The sequence below is a fragment of the Schistocerca nitens genome, chromosome 2, assembly GCF_023898315.1.
Source record: "Schistocerca nitens isolate TAMUIC-IGC-003100 chromosome 2, iqSchNite1.1, whole genome shotgun sequence".
NCBI classification, from domain to species: domain Eukaryota; kingdom Metazoa; phylum Arthropoda; class Insecta; order Orthoptera; family Acrididae; genus Schistocerca; species Schistocerca nitens.
Window position 1 is genome coordinate 557,275,531 of NC_064615.1, and position 19,560 is coordinate 557,295,090.

At 39.5% G+C, this 19,560-nt stretch overlaps 1 long non-coding RNA gene across 1 annotated transcript in view; it reads right to left on the reverse strand.

Annotated features, from left to right (window-relative positions):
• Nucleotides 1–4,489: 4,489 nt before the first annotated feature.
• The window catches only part of LOC126236588 (uncharacterized), a 54,464-nt gene continuing 39,393 nt past the window's right edge, over nt 4,490–19,560 (reverse strand). The window contains exon 2 of the long non-coding RNA XR_007544960.1: nt 4,490–5,574. This is a non-coding gene — a long non-coding RNA (uncharacterized LOC126236588). The remainder of the gene's footprint in view (nt 5,575–19,560) is intronic.

Here is a 19,560-nt window from a genome sequence, read left to right on the forward strand (position 1 = left end):
TATTAAAGCCTAACCTGTGATGAAAATTGTAGAACACGCATCTTGTGTCAGTGAAGAACCACAGTGACTCTTCCAAAGGATATAGGTCTCTGAAGGAATCGAAGTAGTAGCCATTATTTTTTTTTAACATACTCCACACAATGATTTCCGGGTCCCACAGCAACATCTAAATTCACAATTCTAGATTCTCTGGACTTCTACGTATTCTTCGGTAATGTATCCTGCATAAACGCACCGCGGAATTTTGGAATGCTGAATTTTCCCCTAACAATCTTCAGCAGATCTGTATTTGTAAGCGCTCTATCTGAAAGAATAGCCAACAGGCTTATTTTTATATTTATGGAGAGACGTAGTCCTTTCTTGTATGGTTTCAGATATAGTCCTTTTCCGATGGCCGCAGCTTCCATCATGCGGTTATGTCTTCTTGCTTCCTGTAGCTGCTCCTGGGAGATATAGGCGTTCCTGACTGTTCTTGCAATAGCTGCAGCACAACCAGCCAGTGAGCCCATTGCTGAGAGTCTAACGAGGGCAGCAATGAGGAATGGGATAATTCCATCTAATGCCTTAGTTGTTTATAAAACCCAGAGTGCTTTAACCAGTCCTCAATGCTTCAGAACGCTTTGAGCCACATACATCGCTGTCAGGATACAGTTTTTTAAACGCCCATATTCTGGCTTCTTCTTCATCATCATCATTGTCTTCTTCGTCCTCTTCAGTGCATGAGACGCGGCATTCATAACTTTCTTGAAATTCGCACCCAAGCCCAACTTAATTTTACCATACATGGTTTTATCAACTACAAATGCCGCAATGCACTACCGATTTCCTTCCTCGCACTTACTGCCTTGGCTTCATCAGCCATAATTCCATCTGCAGCGTGGCGTCCTGGGAGATCTTTATGTTTTGTGTAGGCAGTGTCGAATTACAAACATGCCTCGTCAAGCAGGTTAATCCCCTTATCACCATGAGCCAATTGCTTATCAAGTTTTGTACCAGGTCAACAGTAGCTATGCCTCGGAAAGTGCAATTCAACTGGAAATTTGTCGAGAATACCAGCACTTCCTACAATGTGTCGCCTATCATTTATGTTATACTAATGTGCCCGTTGTGCTCTTTGCACCCTATTATATAGCAAATCGTCAGCGTCTATCCAGTTGTTTTGTGTTGCAGGAAAACCAGGCCATTTAACTAACTAGTGCTCCATTCCCTCGATGTCTTATGGCATCCTCTAAGAAGAACACCTGTGTTTCTGAGCTCTTCTACAATTCCTCTGTGTAAAATCATTCTGAAATTTCAGCTATGCTTTAAGATGTAGTTCTGGGATTTATTCTCTGCACTTTGGAAGCTGTGACTAGCTCACTCGACCAGTTGGGTAAGTATGAGTTCTCAAACACTGTCTTGTGTTTTGAGGTATGTACCAGATCATCTACATTAAACTTGTGTTTATGTGGATCCAGCATTTTATACAATAGTGTACCATATCCATGACTCCATTATTACGAATATGGTTCAAATGGTTCAAATGGCTCTGAGCACTATGGGACGTAACATCTGTGGTCATCAGTCCCCTAGAACTAAGAACTACTTAAACCTAACTAACCTAAGAACAGCACACACATCCATGCCCGAGGCAGGATTCGAACCTGCGACCGTAGCTATTACGAATATCGATTGGTCTAATTTGTATTGTGGTTTGTTGGATTATACTGTGCAATTATTTCTGGAAGGATGTCTGTCCATTTGTATGAACCACAGACATAAAAATGCATCCACATTTGACCTTTTATTATTCTGTTCAGATGTTCCATGATACTCGCCTCCAGGTGGGTCAATGCTGAGTAGCGATGTATTCCATACTTCTGCATTTGTGTCGTGAAATACCTATTGTAAAACTCTTCACCGTGATCGATTTGAAGGTTCTCAGTACATCGATTAGTACCTGTCTACAGAAAATGCTCAAACACCTGTGCAACATCCCTCCCCATTTTTGTTTTAAGAGGTAACGCATAGTAGAATTTACAGTATGTATCAATGACCATTAAAATATATTTGAATCCATTATTCGCATGTGAATACTCCCTCATGTCTACACGATCAGCCTGTCATAAGTCATCCAGACCTTTAACCGTAACACGGCCGGCCGAAGTGGCCGTGCGGTTAAAGGCGCTGCAGTCTGGAACCGCAAGACCGCTACGGTCGCAGGTTCGAATCCTGCCTCGGGCATGGATGTTTGTGATGTCCTTAGGTTAGTTAGGTTTAACTAGTTCTAAGTTCTAGGGGACTAATGACCTCAGCAGTTGAGTCCCATAGTGCTCAGAGCCATTTAACCGTAACACACCTACGAAGGTATGCTTTGCGCGCTGATTTGTGCGGTTCTCGTACTACTGTCTACTTTCTTATTCGGTAATATCTCTCTCTGTAAGCTCTGAAATTATTGAAATACCCTCATCTGAACGAGCTATATTACCAGCAGTAACTGATGCCATGAGCAGATACAATCGACCTATTAGCTAATTGGGATCGTCATCGTATATATACCGCAATAGTAGTTTGTTGACACTCTTGTGCTGGATCTCAGTACCATCAGTGGTGCTATATCAAGCATCTAATGTAAGTTTTATAATGATTCTGTTTTTCCCAGTACATCAGTTTCTCGCTTTCCTATGTACGTCGGTCTTTTGCAGTTTTCACCGTGCATCTACAGATCTTTGAGTGAATAATTTACAATTTTTTCTGAATTTAGGAGAATGAGAATCATTGGACCAGGTGTCCTTTGCAATTTCCTATCACATATCTGCACTGTTTTTGCTTTTAAAATTATGGGCTGCAGGCCCAACATGTATGGTTTGTCATCACTGACATCGAACATTTTGTCTCTCCTACAGTCACTGTGCCAGTTAATGATATCAGCAACCTTGCGACATTGTGTAATTTCGCTACGAGCTCATAAAAATATTCAGTAACTGGTTTAAAAGGTTCTCTCAGTGTTTACTCTCGATCCAAATGTCCCAACTTTAATAACTGTAGCTTTTCTCGAACAGCCTTCCACGCCACTATGACCTTATGCTCAATCGACACCTTGTTATATATTAAGCAAACTCCTTTCCAGGATGTGCCTTATATACATCCTGCCTTAGTTAAGTTTTACAGTTAATTCTTTTACGTTCTTTTTAAGCGGGATAACCCTACCATCTAAAAGGTAGATCAGTCTCAGAAGCTGTAAGGAATACGTCTCTAGGTCCTTTATGTTCGAGAGGCTGAAATTTTCCATCTGTGTGTAGACTCTCAGCTGGAGTGCCTGACATGCATGCAAACGTGTGTATGGTGTGATGTATACTAACATAGCCATCTCTTTCACAGCTTTATATACAGAAACCCCTGTAAGTTACATGCGTACCTACCAAGGTTCAGTTTTCTTTGTTTATCAATAACATGAAACCCATACTGTGTGTGATTCCACCAGTCGCCACATATCTTTTAAAATTCATTGAATGACAATCAGTTCCTGCAGCCGGGCGTTGTGGTCGAGCGGTTCTAGGCGCTTCAGACCTGGACTGCGCTGCTGCTACGGTCGCAGGTTCGAATCCTGCTTCGGGCATGGATGTGTGCGATGTCCTTAGGCTAGTTAGGTTTAAGTAGTTCTAAGTCTAAGGGACTGATGACCTCAGATGTTAAGCCCCATAGTGTTCGGAGCCATTTGAACCATTTGAGTTCCTGCATGTGTTTGGTAAATATGTTTGAAATTCAAGTTGTATTGTTTGAAGGCTATAATGAGGTTTACATTATTCTTCACCAACTGGTTTGAGATTCTGGAATATGTTTGACTCAAATAAAATAGATCGACATCCGTAAGACGACCCAAACTGATTTATTGTAGAATTTGATCCTGATTTTCCACAGCAACATCATCAAATATAAACATCGTGTTTGGCTTTACTTTTTCTATTGGAGGGGTTTCACTGCTTTGACTGAACGCTGTGTATGTTTCACCATTGATACCATCTAGTATCTTCTGCGACAACTAGTACTTAGGTTGAAATACAGTTTTTGAGGACATGCGTACATCCTCAAATTGGACTCCATCAGGGTGTATTAGCAGTGAATTAGCACATTTGTCTTGCTACAACTGGATGGACCTACAATTATCAGTTGTATGTAGTATCCCATTCTTCTTCTTGTTCTTCTGCTCTTCTTCTTCCACACAGCACCAGTGCTTACAATAAAATTCTCATCCACCCCACCACAGTAAAGACTACTTCGGGTATTGGTGTGCAATAGGCTTTTATAGAAAAAAAATATGTTGTCAATTAAGCTACATGGTATTTACATCTGAAAGTGTTGTATGTCATAAAGTTTAACAATGGCTGAATATGTTGGTATGATTCATGATCCATACAGCTTGCTGCTGGTGCAGTTGCATTGAAATTACAGGGAACAGTGACATTATTATAATTAATATGAAATGTATAGAGTAAAATAAGACATGGTCTGTGGTAGTAAACATGTTGTTTTTATTATTCAATAATCATACATTCGATGCAGTACATTTGAAAATAGATCAAGAGGTTCTTTCTTCATCTTCACTCCTATAGAGTGTTTACCAAATAAAGTTTTCTTCTATGTGCGGAATTCAGTTCGATTTTCTCTCAAACTTATTGGTTTCAATTTATTTTGGTACTGTATTCACACATTGTTGCAAATAGTCAGCATGCACACCATTCACCCAGAGATAATCAACACTGTCTTTACATGTATTTTGAACATAAGGTAGCCATCCGTTCAATCTTTCCAGTGCGATGGGTAGCACCATCCATAGACCAAACATGTAAAATCGTGGAGTGCTGTAAATAAATTGATCGACAACCTGATCTCAGCATGTGTGCAGCGCCATCGTGCAGCGATGTTCTTGATAGCCTCAGGCCACCACAACTATTTTCCAGGAGAGAGCAGGACGACCATACTCTGCGGTCATTGCCGATTAATGTAGGGCTCTGCATTACACAGTTCATCCCATACCGACTCCGTAAACCTCACTTTAACACCTCTTGCTGCATTTTCAATGTCTAGCACAGCACGCCAGTCACTGTCCACTGATGAATCTATACCAATATTTAAGTGCTTCGAGGCCCTGGCTGTTACATTATAACTTGAAATGAACAGCATTAGAGCACCAGGCAGAATTGACAGTTTCTCATCCACGACATCTACACTCTGTCATTGCACTTATGCCGGGATGTTCTGGGATGGTGCATATGTGGAAGGCCAGTATTAACCTGACTGTGTGGAGTAGGACCACCAGCACATATCTTTAAATATTCAGGGACTGGCTGGGTATCTTTGTTACAGAAATCGACGACTGGGGTAAATAACAGCAACTCGTTGTGGTGCTCCAACATGCTAGCCAGGTGCGCTATAGGATCCCATGCTGCTGAAGGTCCTGACAAGCTGTGGCTGCCACTGCTGCAGGTTCTGGCATCCTGTTTGGTGCTGCTGCTGGTCTGGACACGGCAGAGGTCGCTGCAGGTTCTGACAAACCAGTGAGTGTTGCTGATGGTCCGAAAATACAGGAACGCGCTGAACAAAGAAGTGGAAGAAACAATAAGCATCCACACACAAAGACATGGAGTTGTAGAGAGAACCGCTACGTGTGGTAACAATAGCAAAGACATGTAATGAGTACTTTCTCTTCTGCTTCTTCTGTGAGATGGAGGTGGATGAGGATCTCGGCTGCTGCTGACAGTTCATGACAAGTACTACTCCACTGACAGACTGACGGACTGACCCACTCGCCTTATATCATGCCACCTGTCACGATCACATGACTGGATGTAGCATTCCTGCATCGCTATTGGTCCACTCTAATTTTCAGATGATGAGGGTCGAATACTGTATTCTTATTGCCCCCCTGAGAAGGAGTAAATCCTACTTGAATCACCCACTGTGGCAGTTTTGTGAACCATTAAAAACCAGGAGGAGTGTATGTGTGGCGGCGTTGAACAGGTGTTGTGCCATCAGCAGCTGGGGAAAACGGATCGATGTTTGATGCGCTGTACAGTAGTTTTTTTAAATTTTTTTTTACGAGGTTCGGATTTATGGGACACTAGTAATTCCTAGAATCGAAAATTCGAGACGCTACTGTATTTGAAAAAAATATTATTGTTAATAACTTATGTAATCAGTATTACGAAATAGTGATGGTAGTAATGGTCTTGACAGTTGATAGCTGGAGGAATGACATCATGGTTACAGTCTGCATGAACCGGTTATGTTGGCCACTGATGCATCATATATATGGATAGTGATAATCCCTTCAGCATCAACTATGGCCTAAAGATGGTGCACTGAAGCGCCGAAACTGGTAGCTACACAATAAATGACATCTCAAGACGGCTGTAGTTGCTTCATTCTCTTGCAGTAAGTCGGTTCACTTCTAGGCCGTTAAATGTGGACTCCGTGCAGGGCCGGCGAGAGAGCATTCCTCTGCACAAGCGATTTATAATATGGTTTTGCGCCCGTTTCACCTCGTACACTTTCAGCCGTGTCAGTTACCGTTGCTAATTGTGATATGCAGTATATACGAATCTCTCAGCCTGGCACCCCAAACGGCGGCTTGTGTCGCTAGGGCCTTAAAAGGGCCCTGATTCTATGGGAAAACTTGAGGGTGGTTTTGGAAGATTTCTCACGTTCGTCTAATCAGTTAGAGGCCCTAGGCTACACCTTTCATAACTAAGTCAAACAAATGTGGTTTTCAAGTCCAATTTGTTCAGTTTTAGTTTTGTCAGTCAACATCGAAAAGCAGAAAGCACGAAACTGGTGGAATAAATTCATTAACATGATCAGGTATGTTTATTAAGGAAAGAAATTGTTTTAAATGACATCAAATCTAATAACCATTTTTATCATAGTTTACAGGCTCTTCCTCCATTTCGAGGGGTTTTAATGCTATTAATATTTTTTGACATCCAACAGGATCTGACTTTTCGCCTGTTTCAGATTTTTAATTTTCGTTTTATATCCCATTATGAGGCTACAGAAACTTGTTTTGTGTAAATTTTCTAGTTTTATTTCGTTATTTCATCAGTTACTGGGGCATGACCGTTCTGACTCACCAAATAAGTGACATAAAAATGTAAATTTTAGAATTTTTCCCTCTTGGGTAAGTCTCTGCGCACGTCCATGTGCAGTAACTGTGTGTGTGTGTGTGTGTGTGTGTGTGTGTGTGTGTGTGGTGTTAAAGGAATCTCTTGACATCCAACAAATGCTAGGGACCCTGATTACCACGGATCTCCCGATGAAAGCATTTTATCTTCACTGAATAAATTTTCAACTGCCAAAATCGCTAAAATTATTTATTCATATAGATGATCGCTTTCGGCAATTCTCTGTTGCTATCTACGGATATGCAAAAGACTGCACCGAAAATACTACGATACAGAATTAGCGTAACAGCACACTTAATTATATCCCAAATTTGACATACATGGAATAGCAACATACCTATGTTTACATTATTACACAATCTTCTCCTTTAGTACAGTAAGTGGTGCTATACAATGTATGCCCATTTTGGTATCGTGAGCGATACTAGAAATCGGCATATTAGTTTTGAAATAACAGCTATGTACCCACATGTTATTTCACCAATTAAAAGTGCTCACATTCATCATCACTTTACAACTGACAGATCCCAGCGTAAACATTCTTAGTGATACATAAGCACATCAAATGACGCAGTGGTAGTGCAGATCGATACTGTCATCCCACACTAGATTAAGGCATGACTATACTATTCCATATAACTAGATGTGCCTGTTTCGAAACAGTGAAACAGTTTGTGTTTTGTAATAGTATAGGCCTTCACATTGAGTGTCTACTGTATAAATATTGTTATAAAAACACAAATGAGGTGCGAGGCCGCCAATCATATCGCAGAAAGTATGAAAGTTTCACTTAGGCGTCTTTGCAGTTCCATATTTCCTGTAGCAAATGCGCTGCTTTCGTGTCATGTGACTTTCATACTTTCCAATTGGCCGAGGTCAGACTAAATGTGTTTGACATAACAGATTTTGCCAAACTCGTTTCCCTGTATTCTAGTGCATAATTTTGATAGGTTTTATGAGTGATAATCTGTTTGTGCTCTTGAAAAGGCGTATCATGAGATATAATTTATTGAGATAACATTCTGGGAAGGGAGGCACTGAATTAACATTTATGAGTGTGCCACTCACACTTTTACTACTCACAGTTAAATTTTCCATTGTTTGTCACACAGAGCAGGATGCAAAGTGACTGGTGCCACACAGATTAAAAAAATTACCGTAACAGACTGGAGGATATAGCACAATAGTCAAGTATGGCAGTTTCTCATCAAACATTCACAAGTTAGCTGGATACATCTCATAGTAAGTACACTTGATAGAATTGGAAAACATTTCAAGATAACTGAAATGCAGAGATAGGTATGTTTCTTTGGAATATAAAATCCAGACTAAAATTTAAAACAACTCATACAGTGTAATGCCTTTGTGATACCTATATCATGGCAGATCTGCCTCCACACACTTATAGTTCTTGCTAAAGAAGTTTCTTTGATGTACAGGTACATGGAGTTATCTCAAGTACTCACAGCAAGCAGATGTATTACCATTTTATTATAAACTTCCCCAGGAAATCAGAGATGAAGTTACGTTGCTGCTGAAATGCAATTTTTATCACAGTATCTGAACGCCAAAAACAAAAGTATCGAAGTACCATTGTTGATTTGCCTGAGAATTATTTATCATACACAAGTATCAAGATGCCTATAGTGTCATAACCAAACACAGCACGTTTACAGAAATAAACAGTGTGCTTTATTTTATTGTTTGTTAGTGTTTATAAAGCATTTATTACGCCATTTCGGAATAGAACAGTCAATTAGAAAAGAAAAACTTTATTTTCGGAAATCTTAAGCCTCATCCTGTCGTGTGTCAAAAAGATTTCGACACTCTTGAAAGAGTTTGATGAAGTACTATATTAAACATATTTCTGTATCTGTGCCGTGTCCGAATCTCGTCCGAGACAAAGCGAAATGAAACATCACTGTTTCGATACAATTAGTCCGTTCCAAGCACAAGTGGACTGAAACAGCGTTATTTTGAAACAACGATACAGTTTCTGTGGCTGGCTCGAGATCAATTCTGGTCCCGTTATCCGACACAGAGCGGAATGAAACACCACTGTTTCGAAACAGTGAAACATAGCAATTTCGAAACAATGAAACAGTTCCACGTATCGATACACTGTATCGAAACATAGAAACAGTAGCCAAATCTAATGTGCAGCATTCATATAAAGTAATTTGCACATAAAACTTTTGATATAATTTTAGAAATTTTTAAGAAACATTTTATAAGCATTCTTAACAGTTCTTTTTTCCATATAAAATCACAACGAATACAACAACATACAACCATTTAAAAGCTTTCTATGTACAGCCAATGGTTATGTAGGTTGATGTTAATACGTCCAGGAATAGCTCGGTATTGACAGGCGCAGATGTGATATTTCGTCAAGAATACATTCAAGTTATGTGTACCAACAATGGAGCTATTTACTATTTAATGTTTGTTCTTTTATTGTCAATTACGATATTGACATGAGCTTATCGAAGACAATTCGGCACTCGAGGTGCAGGTGGAATCTCGGCCGTTGACGCCTATTTGCAATATAATCACCTGGCGCCTAGGTGAACGCTCTTCCAACGTTTAGTGTAACCTGTGTACAAATAATTTAGCATTTCCACCTCATTCTTTATATATACATATTTGCCTGTGCTAGAACAGATATGTCAAAATGACATAACGTCACATCATAACTTGAAAAACATTTTTTACAATAAATCCTTAAAGCAAGTTTTCATACAGAGTTATATTGTATGTCAGACATTATCTAAAAAACTGTTTCTAAAAATATTTCTAAAAAACGATACCATTAGCTGTACATAGAGAGCTTTTAAGTGGTTATATGTTATTGTATTGGTTGTGATTCTGGACGAAGGAAAATTTGGTAAAAAACTATTAAGAATGATTATAAAATGCTTTTTTTAATTTTCTAAAATGAAAAAAACGATTATGGCTAAGTTACATTTTATGAATGTTGCACATGATTTTACAGACAGTATTTTGTTTAATGTAAAATACCGACGATGATCATTTACGAATATGTAATTATATGGAATAGTAGATCCATGCCTTGATGAATAGTAAATCCATGCCTTGATCTAATGTGAGATAACAGTATCGATTTCGACTACCACTGCACCCTCTAATGTACTTACGTGTCACTAAGAACGTTTCCGCTGGAATCTGTCAGTTGTGAAGTGGTGATGAATGTTAAAATTGACATGCCGTCTTCTACAGGTATAGCTCATGATACAAACATGGACATACATTGTGTAACACCACTTACTGTACTGAAGTAGAATATTGTGTAATGATTTAAACATGGTTATGTTGCTATTCCATGTATTGCAAATTTTGGATATAATTATGTGTGTTGTTATGTTAGTTGCTGGATCCTAGCGTTTTAGATTCCTGTTATCTATATGAATAAATGATTTTAGAGATCTGGGCAGTTGAAAATTTATTCAGTGTTCATAATACTACAGATCGCTCCCACGCTGACGATGTCAGAAGTGTATTTTTTGGGGAGATTCAGCATAGAGGCCTATTTGTTCTTCCTGTCTTAGTAGGGTAACATTAAATTCTGAGTGTATACATTCTGAATTTATGATGTCTCAGATTTGCGTGTCTCCTTCTAATTTTACCGTTAGTAAGTACGGGAGAGAATCGCATTGCTGTGTTTGGGTAATGCGGTTTAATAAATGATAGTTATTTCTACACTTAATCGTCCGATTAAGCGCTGATACGTAGAAGTGGTTAAAAGCCTAGAAAACTGTCACTACCACACTTTAGCAGCAAAAATAGGATTATTGTCAGAATTCTTTAATTTTTTACGTTCAAGTTTAATTTGTTATGACTTTTCAGGCTTTCCCCATGTGGGCTTGTCGCCGGATCATCTCGTGCAGATACCAGAATATTTCGTCGATACAACTGTTCGACATCTACAGATGGTGGTATATGCTGTTTTCACTGCTACAAGACGCATCCACCACCATCTGAAGATATCGAACAGTTGTATCTACGAAGTATTGTGGGATTTGCACAATATGATCCGGCGGCAATCCCGAGAAATGTATTTGCAATTTTAGTTTGTCTTCGAGGTTTCTGTATTACCTGTTGCCTATAGGAGGATTTCTTAGTACAGCATGCAAAGAAGCCATACGAAAAAGTTATCTAAGTATACCTCGATGAAGAATTCCATTAGTACAGAATGAAACTTACAGTACATTTGGGGGTCTTTGTGACATCAAATTTGATCCATGTGTGGAAGCAGAAATGACCTATCAAATGTAACCTGAAATATTTTAGCCGTCCATGCTCATTACTTTACATCAGCCATGGGCGGTATAGGTGACCTGCGGAACCAAGCGCGGGCCTCGTCCACACCTTTTCTAAAGTTCGGGGGCCGCCTCGTCATATTACGCGACAGCAGCACTCCTAGCGCTTAACATCAAAACTATAGAGTCCGTGACGTTTATTTCTATGGGATAACGAGCTCACACGAATGGCGCTCCTCTTCCGACATTCCACGGCCACAAATTATGTCTCAAAATTCCCTTTGTTTAAGGTATATTCAATTTATGTTCACCCTGGATTCAGATGCTTACATATATTTACTCGTTGTGAATATTGTTTCTGTACGTACAACGTTTTACGATGACTATGTTAAGCACTTCGTTGCAGAATTCTGAAACGCCGTTAGTAAGGAAAGATTGTTCACGATACGTAAAGGAATGTGAACATCTGAAGATGGGATTCCAGGTATCTTGAAATGTCATCATGAAAAAAGAAACGCCTTTAAAAGCATCGGGTTGCGGCTAGTTCATTATAAATTTCGTCCAGTTTTAACAGTTGCAGTGTTCTCACACGTCCACAACGGACAAGAATGATTTATTAACGGCAGTACGAGAAAAGGCAAAAAAAAAAAAAAACTGCGGCAATGAGAGACAATTCCACTCGACAATCACTTTGGAGTAGCTTTACGATTTTTGACAGCAGGAAGCTCATTCGAATGTTTGAAATTTAGTGTGTTAATATACGCAAACACTATCATCAAGTTACTTTTAAAATATTTGTCAAAAAATACTTAAATACAATGTGAGCTCCTCACTCTCTCTCCCACGAATTCCCTCCGCGGGCCAGTTGCGCATCTGTGCTTTACATTAACTGAACACCTGTTCGCTAGAGATAAGGTTGCCTAGTTTCACAATGTGTCATTAGAGGCAGAAAGTAAGCTTAAACTCGTATTTAGCTCGAGCAGACGTGTCACATTAAAGACATTACGACATAGACGCAGGTGTATGCCTTCTCATATCAGATCAGTTAGTATCAAATCCTTACCCTGTCCGGCTGGGAGATAACAGCGGAAAAAGTAAACTGAAGATCGAACGGAGATTGCTGACACTATCAGTTACCAAGGGTCCCACATTAAAGGTACCCCCTGCCCCCCCCCCCTCCCCCCTGCCACCACGCCACGCCTACGGATATTTGTGGTCACTAAGTATTCCTACCGTTGTTGCGATGCCACACCATTGCTTATTTCATAGCCTCATTTTAATTGAGAATAAGAAGAGAGGCTAGAATTTAACGTCCATCAACATCGAAATAATCAAGGGCAAAGTTCAGTAGAAGTTTAATTCACTTCATTTCTCGCGGTCGTTGTAAGACGGGCAGATACCCATGGGACGTAACAGTATATTAAATGGATAATTAAAAAAGGAAGTGAATAATTATGCAGTGCGTATAATCATTACAGCACGGAAGCTCTATAACAAATATGTTTGAGAAGGCCGTGCGCAGAATCGCCGTTTGTGGAGGTCTTGGTGCCCGGTTCCTATTTGACCTGGGAACATGGGGTAAAACGTTTTTGGTTTAGCCAAGACCAACGACCATTTGTATAGCCACTCGCACATCTGCCTTACTGTAGCTCTGTTACAACATATTAAGCAAGGTTTGAACGACGGACCGGCGTTAGAGCCCAGAACAGTTGTGCGAATCGATTAATTCTTTTTGAAAAGATTTCAATTGGGCTGAAATTTATGCTCAGCTAATGGCACGATCTTCATGTGCACCTTTCAGATTTTACGTGTAAAAAACTAAAGAAAAACACTTTTTTCCGGATGGGTTTTGAAGCGCGCCGCTTATATACTTGTACGAATCGCTTAAAACTTTGCACTAAGGTGGATAACTCGTAACGAAATTTTGTTTCTTCAATAACCTTCATCCTTTGTCGAGATACGATGCTTTAAAGTCGAGCTAAATGTGACACGTAACATTTATTCCAACGTGAGTTGAATGCGCGGAAACGGTTTATAGTGATACAAATATATTTAAAAAATGCTTTCTCACGATAAAATTGAAATTTCGCTTTCAATAATCTAGCTTCATTCGGATTTTACGTGAAAAAAAAACACGTTTTTATGTTTTTTATGTGTGTCACTTCCGTTTCAAATTACGTGCAAAAACGCGGTTTTCTAGATTTTTGAAGCGCGTCACTCCTATTCTTTAAACTTAACGAATGAGTTCAAACCTTGCACTATGATAGATAGATGGAAAAGTCAAAACGAACTTTTTTATTCAGTAATCTTTATCCATTGGCATAATATGATGGTTTAAACGCGAGCTGAATGTAGCACGTAAAACTCATTCTTACGTGAACTGAATCGACAGAAGCGGTTTAAAGCGATTCAAATAAATAAAAAATGCATTCGGACTATAAAATTGAAAACCTGCTTTCAAAAATCTAACTGCATTCTAATGTTTGTGAGTCACGTTATTCGTGCCATTTACATGTTTCAGACTTGTACAAATAGTCTCAAATTTTGTAAGAAGATACACAAATACAAGTACTTAATGGTTGTCCTGATGTTTTGTAAAAGCTTTATCCTTTTCCACGATGAAGCAACACGGTTTGAGAGATAGTAAAAAAACTATACCGGATCAGTCGTCACCCGAGTCAACAAAAATCTACATCAGTTGTCAGGCTGTGGCGGTCTATCTCAAAATTATGGTAAGTAAAAGTTGACAACCGGAATTAAAAATGCTCCTGTCATAGCACAAAAAAGGCAGATATGTCCTGGGCAGATTTAGGGATGTAAAATAAAGGAACTAGCTTTTAGATTTATCTGGCAGCTTCAGAGACATGTCAATCAAAACACCTCGACATATTCGTGCTTTTTTACCAGTTAATACGTACTACTTTCCCGGCGCAGTGAGCATTCTCAGCAGCAAGATGTTGGCACACCGGTATCATGCAATTTATAGGCTGAAGTCCCTGTTCCTGTGCCCAAAATCGAGAAGATTCCAGCCATAGCGATAATATACAGGGTGGTCCATTGATCGTGACCGGGCCAATTATCTCACGAAATAAGCGTCAAACGAAAAAACTACAAAGAACGAAACTTGTCTAGCTTGAAGGGGGAAACCAGATGGCGCGACGGTTGGTCCGCTAGATGGCGCTGCCAAAGGTCAAACGGATATCAACTTCGTTTTTTAAAATAGGAACCCCCATTTTTATTACATATTCGTGTAGTACGTAAAGAAATATGAATGTTTTAGTTGGACCACTTTTTTCGTTTTGTGATAGATTACGCTGTAATAGTCACAAACGTATAAGTACGTGGTATCACGTAACATTCCGCCAGTGCGGACGGTATTTGGTTCGTGACATATTACCCGTGTTAAAATGGACCGTTTACCAATTGCAGAAAAGGTCGATATCGTGTTGATGTATGGCTATTGTGATCAAAATGCCCAACGGGCGTGTGCTATGTACGCTGCTCGGTATCCTGAACGACACCATCCAAGTGTCCTGACCGTTCGCCGGATAGTTACGTTATTTAAGGAAATAGGAAGTGTTCAACCACATGTGAAACGTCAACCACGACTTGCAACAAATGATGATGCCCAAGTAAGTGTTTTAGCTGCTGTCGCGGCTAATCCGCACACCAGTAGCAAACAAATTGCGCGAGAATCGGGAATCTCAAGAAAGTCGGTGTTGAGAATGCTACATCAACATTGATCGCACCCGTACCATATTTCTATGCACCAGGAATTGCATGGCGACGACTTTGAACGTTATGTACCGTTCTGCCACTGGGCACAATTACGGGATTTTTTGCACGCGTTCTATTTAGCGACGAAGCGTCATTCACCAACAGCGGTAACGTAAACCGGCATAATATGCATTATTGGGCAACGGAAAATCCAAGATGGCTGCGACAACTGGAACATCATCGACCTTGGCGGGTTAATGTATGGTGCGGCATTATGGGAGGAAGGATAATTGGCCCCCATTTTATCGATGGCAATCTAAATGGTGCAATGTATACTGATTTCCTACGTAATGTTCTACCGATGTTACTACAAGATGTTTCACTGCACGACAGAATGGCGATGTACTTCCAATATGATGGATGTCCGGCGCATAGCTCGCGTGCGGTTGAAGCGGTATTGAATAGCATATTTCATGACAGGTGGATTGGTCGTCGAAGCTCCATACCATGACCAGCACGTTTCCCGGATCTGACGTCCCTGGATTTCTTTCTGTGGGGAAAGTTGAAGGATATTTGCTATCGTGATGCACCGACAAAGCCTCTCAACATGCGTCAGCGCATTGTCAATACATGTGCGAACTTTACGGAAGGCGAACTACTCGCTGTTGAGAGGAATGTCGTTACACGCATTGCCAAATGCATTGAGGTTGACGGGCATCATTTTGAGCATTTATTGCATTAACGTGGTATTTACAGGTGTAAGTAGGCTGTTTAGGTTTTTATATTGGTAACGCCACGTAGCGCTCTGTATGAAAATCACTGGCTGTGCTGTGTGCAGTCTGTGGCTAGTTTGCATTGTTGTCTGCCATTGTAGTGTTGGGCAGCTGGATGTTAACAGCGTGTAGCGTTGCTCAGTTGGGGGTGAGCCGCCAGCAGTGGTGGATGTGGGGAAAGAAATGGCGGAGTTCTGAAATTTGTTAAGACTGGATGTCATAAACTGCTATGTATATTATGATTTTTCAACACTATTAAGGTAAATACATTGTTTGTTCTCTATTAAAATCTTTCATTTGCTAACTATGCCTATCAGTAGTTAGTGCCTTCCGTAGTTTGAATCTTTTATTTAGCTGGCAGTAGTGGCGCTCGCTGTATTGCAGTAGTTCGAGTAACGAAGATTTTTGTGAGGTAAGTGATTTGTGTAAGGTATAGGTTAATGTTAGTCAGGGTCATTATTTTGTAGGGATTTTTGAAAGTCAGACTGCGTTGCGCTAAAAATGTTGTGTGTCAGTTTAAGCACAGTCATGTATAATTTTTCTAGGGGGAAGTTTCATATGTCGACCCTTCGCCAAGGATACCTCACTGGAATCTTCTGATTTTTTCTTGTAGTTTGTGTAATTAGTGTAGCTTTTGTTTATTGCTAGCACGTAATTATTGAGAAAATTTCCTTTGTAGTTGTAGTTTTTCATTGTCGTACACAGTTGTGGCATGCATGTAGATTTGCACCAAGTATTTCGCAGCTGCGCTTGCAATTAACTAGATATTATTTTCAATGCTATGTTAATGTGTTTTGTTATTTTGCTCTTCAAATTGTGCTTTTCTGTGATGTCGTGTGAAATATTGTGACAATAATGGCGTGTGAAAAACGTAATACTGGGCTTCAAAGTAATCTGAGAAATGACAGTGAAGACGAAAGCAGTGTGTTAGCGCCGCAGAGTAATGAATTAACTAATGTAATTTGGTAATTGTGCATAGGGAAATGGAGCGGTCTTCAAATAATGGTGTAGGCAGTGAAACAATTAGTGAACAGGGAAGCATTATCGGTTGATCGGTCGGCAACAGCTCGCCTCAGGAATCCGAAATGACAGAACACAATATTGCAAATACTGTAGACTCAGGTTTTGGGTCCTCACCGTTTTCTCAATGAGTCAAGACACATTTTCTGCTTTTCAAATTGCGAATATTGCCGGTTCAAATGCACTGCCTCATAGCACTGAGGAACATGTTTCAGACACCAATGCATTGTTATTACAGTTAATGCAACAAACGGGACAAAGGCTACAAAAGTTAGACACAACGCTCGAACAAAATCAGAAACAAATGGGACAAAATCTTCAAAAGTTAGACACAATGGAACAACACCAGAGACAAAAACAGCAACAGTTAGACACAATGGAACAAAATCAGAGACAAACACAGCAAAAGCTTCCAAAGTTAGACACCACACTTGAACAAACACGTGAAGATTTAACTACTGAGTTACATAACATTGAATCGAAATGTCAAAAAGCCTGTAATGACGTAAAAACACAAATTTGTGAGCATTTTCAACCTATTTTTTCGCGGCATGAAAATGCATTACAGAATCACGAAGCAGCCATAAAAGAACTGCAAATTATTGTTCATGAAAATCATGAGACCTTGCAAGCTAAAATTGACTCAGTTGCATCTACCGATTCGGTTACGCAACTTGCAAAAACTCAGGAAAACTTAAAGGACACAGTAGGTACGATTTCAACACAAATGGACACTCTGAAACTTGGTTCGGAAGAACACACAGAGGAAATAATTTCACTATCGGATAAAGTAGCCCAACTTTCAGATCAGTTCACTAACTTATCTACTAAGGTGGATGATGATCTGAATGACACAAGACCTGTAGCTTTCACTGACACTGAAGAGTATCAACAAATTAGAACATTCAAACAAAATCAAAATCAAATCAATACACAGTACAAAAGAGAAATCCGGGAAGTACAAGATCAGTTGGCACAAGTAATACAAGAATTACATATTTCAGAGGACACTCGCGCTCCAGTACAGGAAGAGGGACATAGAAATACGGAGCAACCACAAATTAATAACACAGGACACTTCGAAAATTATGAAAGAAATTGGCAAGGCGCATTGAATTTTGATTTGGAACCGCCGAAACGAAGTAACAATGAGCGATGTGCGACTCGCCGACACAATGATTTTGACTATAAGCTGTTCATTACTACACGTAAATTCAAAACATTTAAGAATTCTGGCAACGACATTCATCCACGAGCATGTCTTCATCAATTCTCTCGTTGTTTTCCTCCCAACTGGTCATTGCAGCACAGATTAGAATTTATGTGTGGCTACTTAGAGAATGAACCAGCTGTAAGAATGCGATCGGTCATTCACGATTGTCACAGTGAAGGAGAATTTTATCATGCCTTCCTCTCAGCATATTGGTCTCAAGCTACACAAGACCGAGTAAAACATAGCATCATAATGATAAAACATTTCGGACAATCTGAATTCTCCAGTCTTGTGAAATATTTTGAAGACATGTTGCACAAGAATCATACTTTAAGAATTATATCCTCAGGGGGTACATGCTTACTTTGTGTACCATGTGTGTGGCAAGCACAAGGAGCCCTAGCTAATATGGTATTTGCTTATACAACTTTACACATCGGTACCATGTTTCTCTAACACAGAATTACACAGCTATCTGATTATCTAACTGAGAGAGACAAACATTTATTTTACTACATCAGTGACAGATGTTTACGTAATTACACCATTGGATAACTTCACACTTATGAAATTGTATTTTGTCTGTACTTTGTGAACTCTTCATATTTTTTCAGAACCATTGTGATACTATGAGAGTTTTGAATGACGTGCTTGGTATGGGATCATGATTTTTAAAGTACGTTTGAGGTAGATGACACTATTGAAATGAGCAGAGAATTTTTCTTAGGTTTTGAAATTATTGCAGAAAGCTATGACGTTTTTGAGATTTGACTGAGGTGTTATAATGTTATTTTTACGACAACGATGTGTATTATGCTGTTGAGGTATGTTTATGATCAATAAGATGATGCTACCGTATATGAGGAATTTGATTATGCTACGTATTTATTATGATGAAATATTGAAGAAGTGTCGACGAATACGTATATGAATAATGAGTAGTGGTTAGGGACTCTGATTTGTGGAAAAGGATGTTGGAAACCAAGAATCGTACTTTAAGAGTTATGAAATGTGTGTAAATGTGTGAATGTATCACAATGCCAACGAAAACTTTTTGAACACTGTTATCTTCATAGGATTTTGTTTCTACGCAACGCAAATTCTCGACCGGTGAAATTTTTTATATGAGACTGTCCTGTAATGCAAACTGGTGTCGTAAATATTTCAGTAAGAAAGTTAAGTGACCACCTTCACGTAATGAGTCTTTCGCACCCAGCTGCGCGACAGTCGCCGGAAAAAAGCCATTAGTGTGTGCCTTTCAAAGGCACAGGTGGAGAAAAAAAAGGGATGCCATTATCCTCGCAATTGACATTCCTTTGTAGAAAGCATTGCAAATACGACATGCTCAAACTTGAAAACATATGATTATACTGTGGAGCTCTTAATTTATGATATTT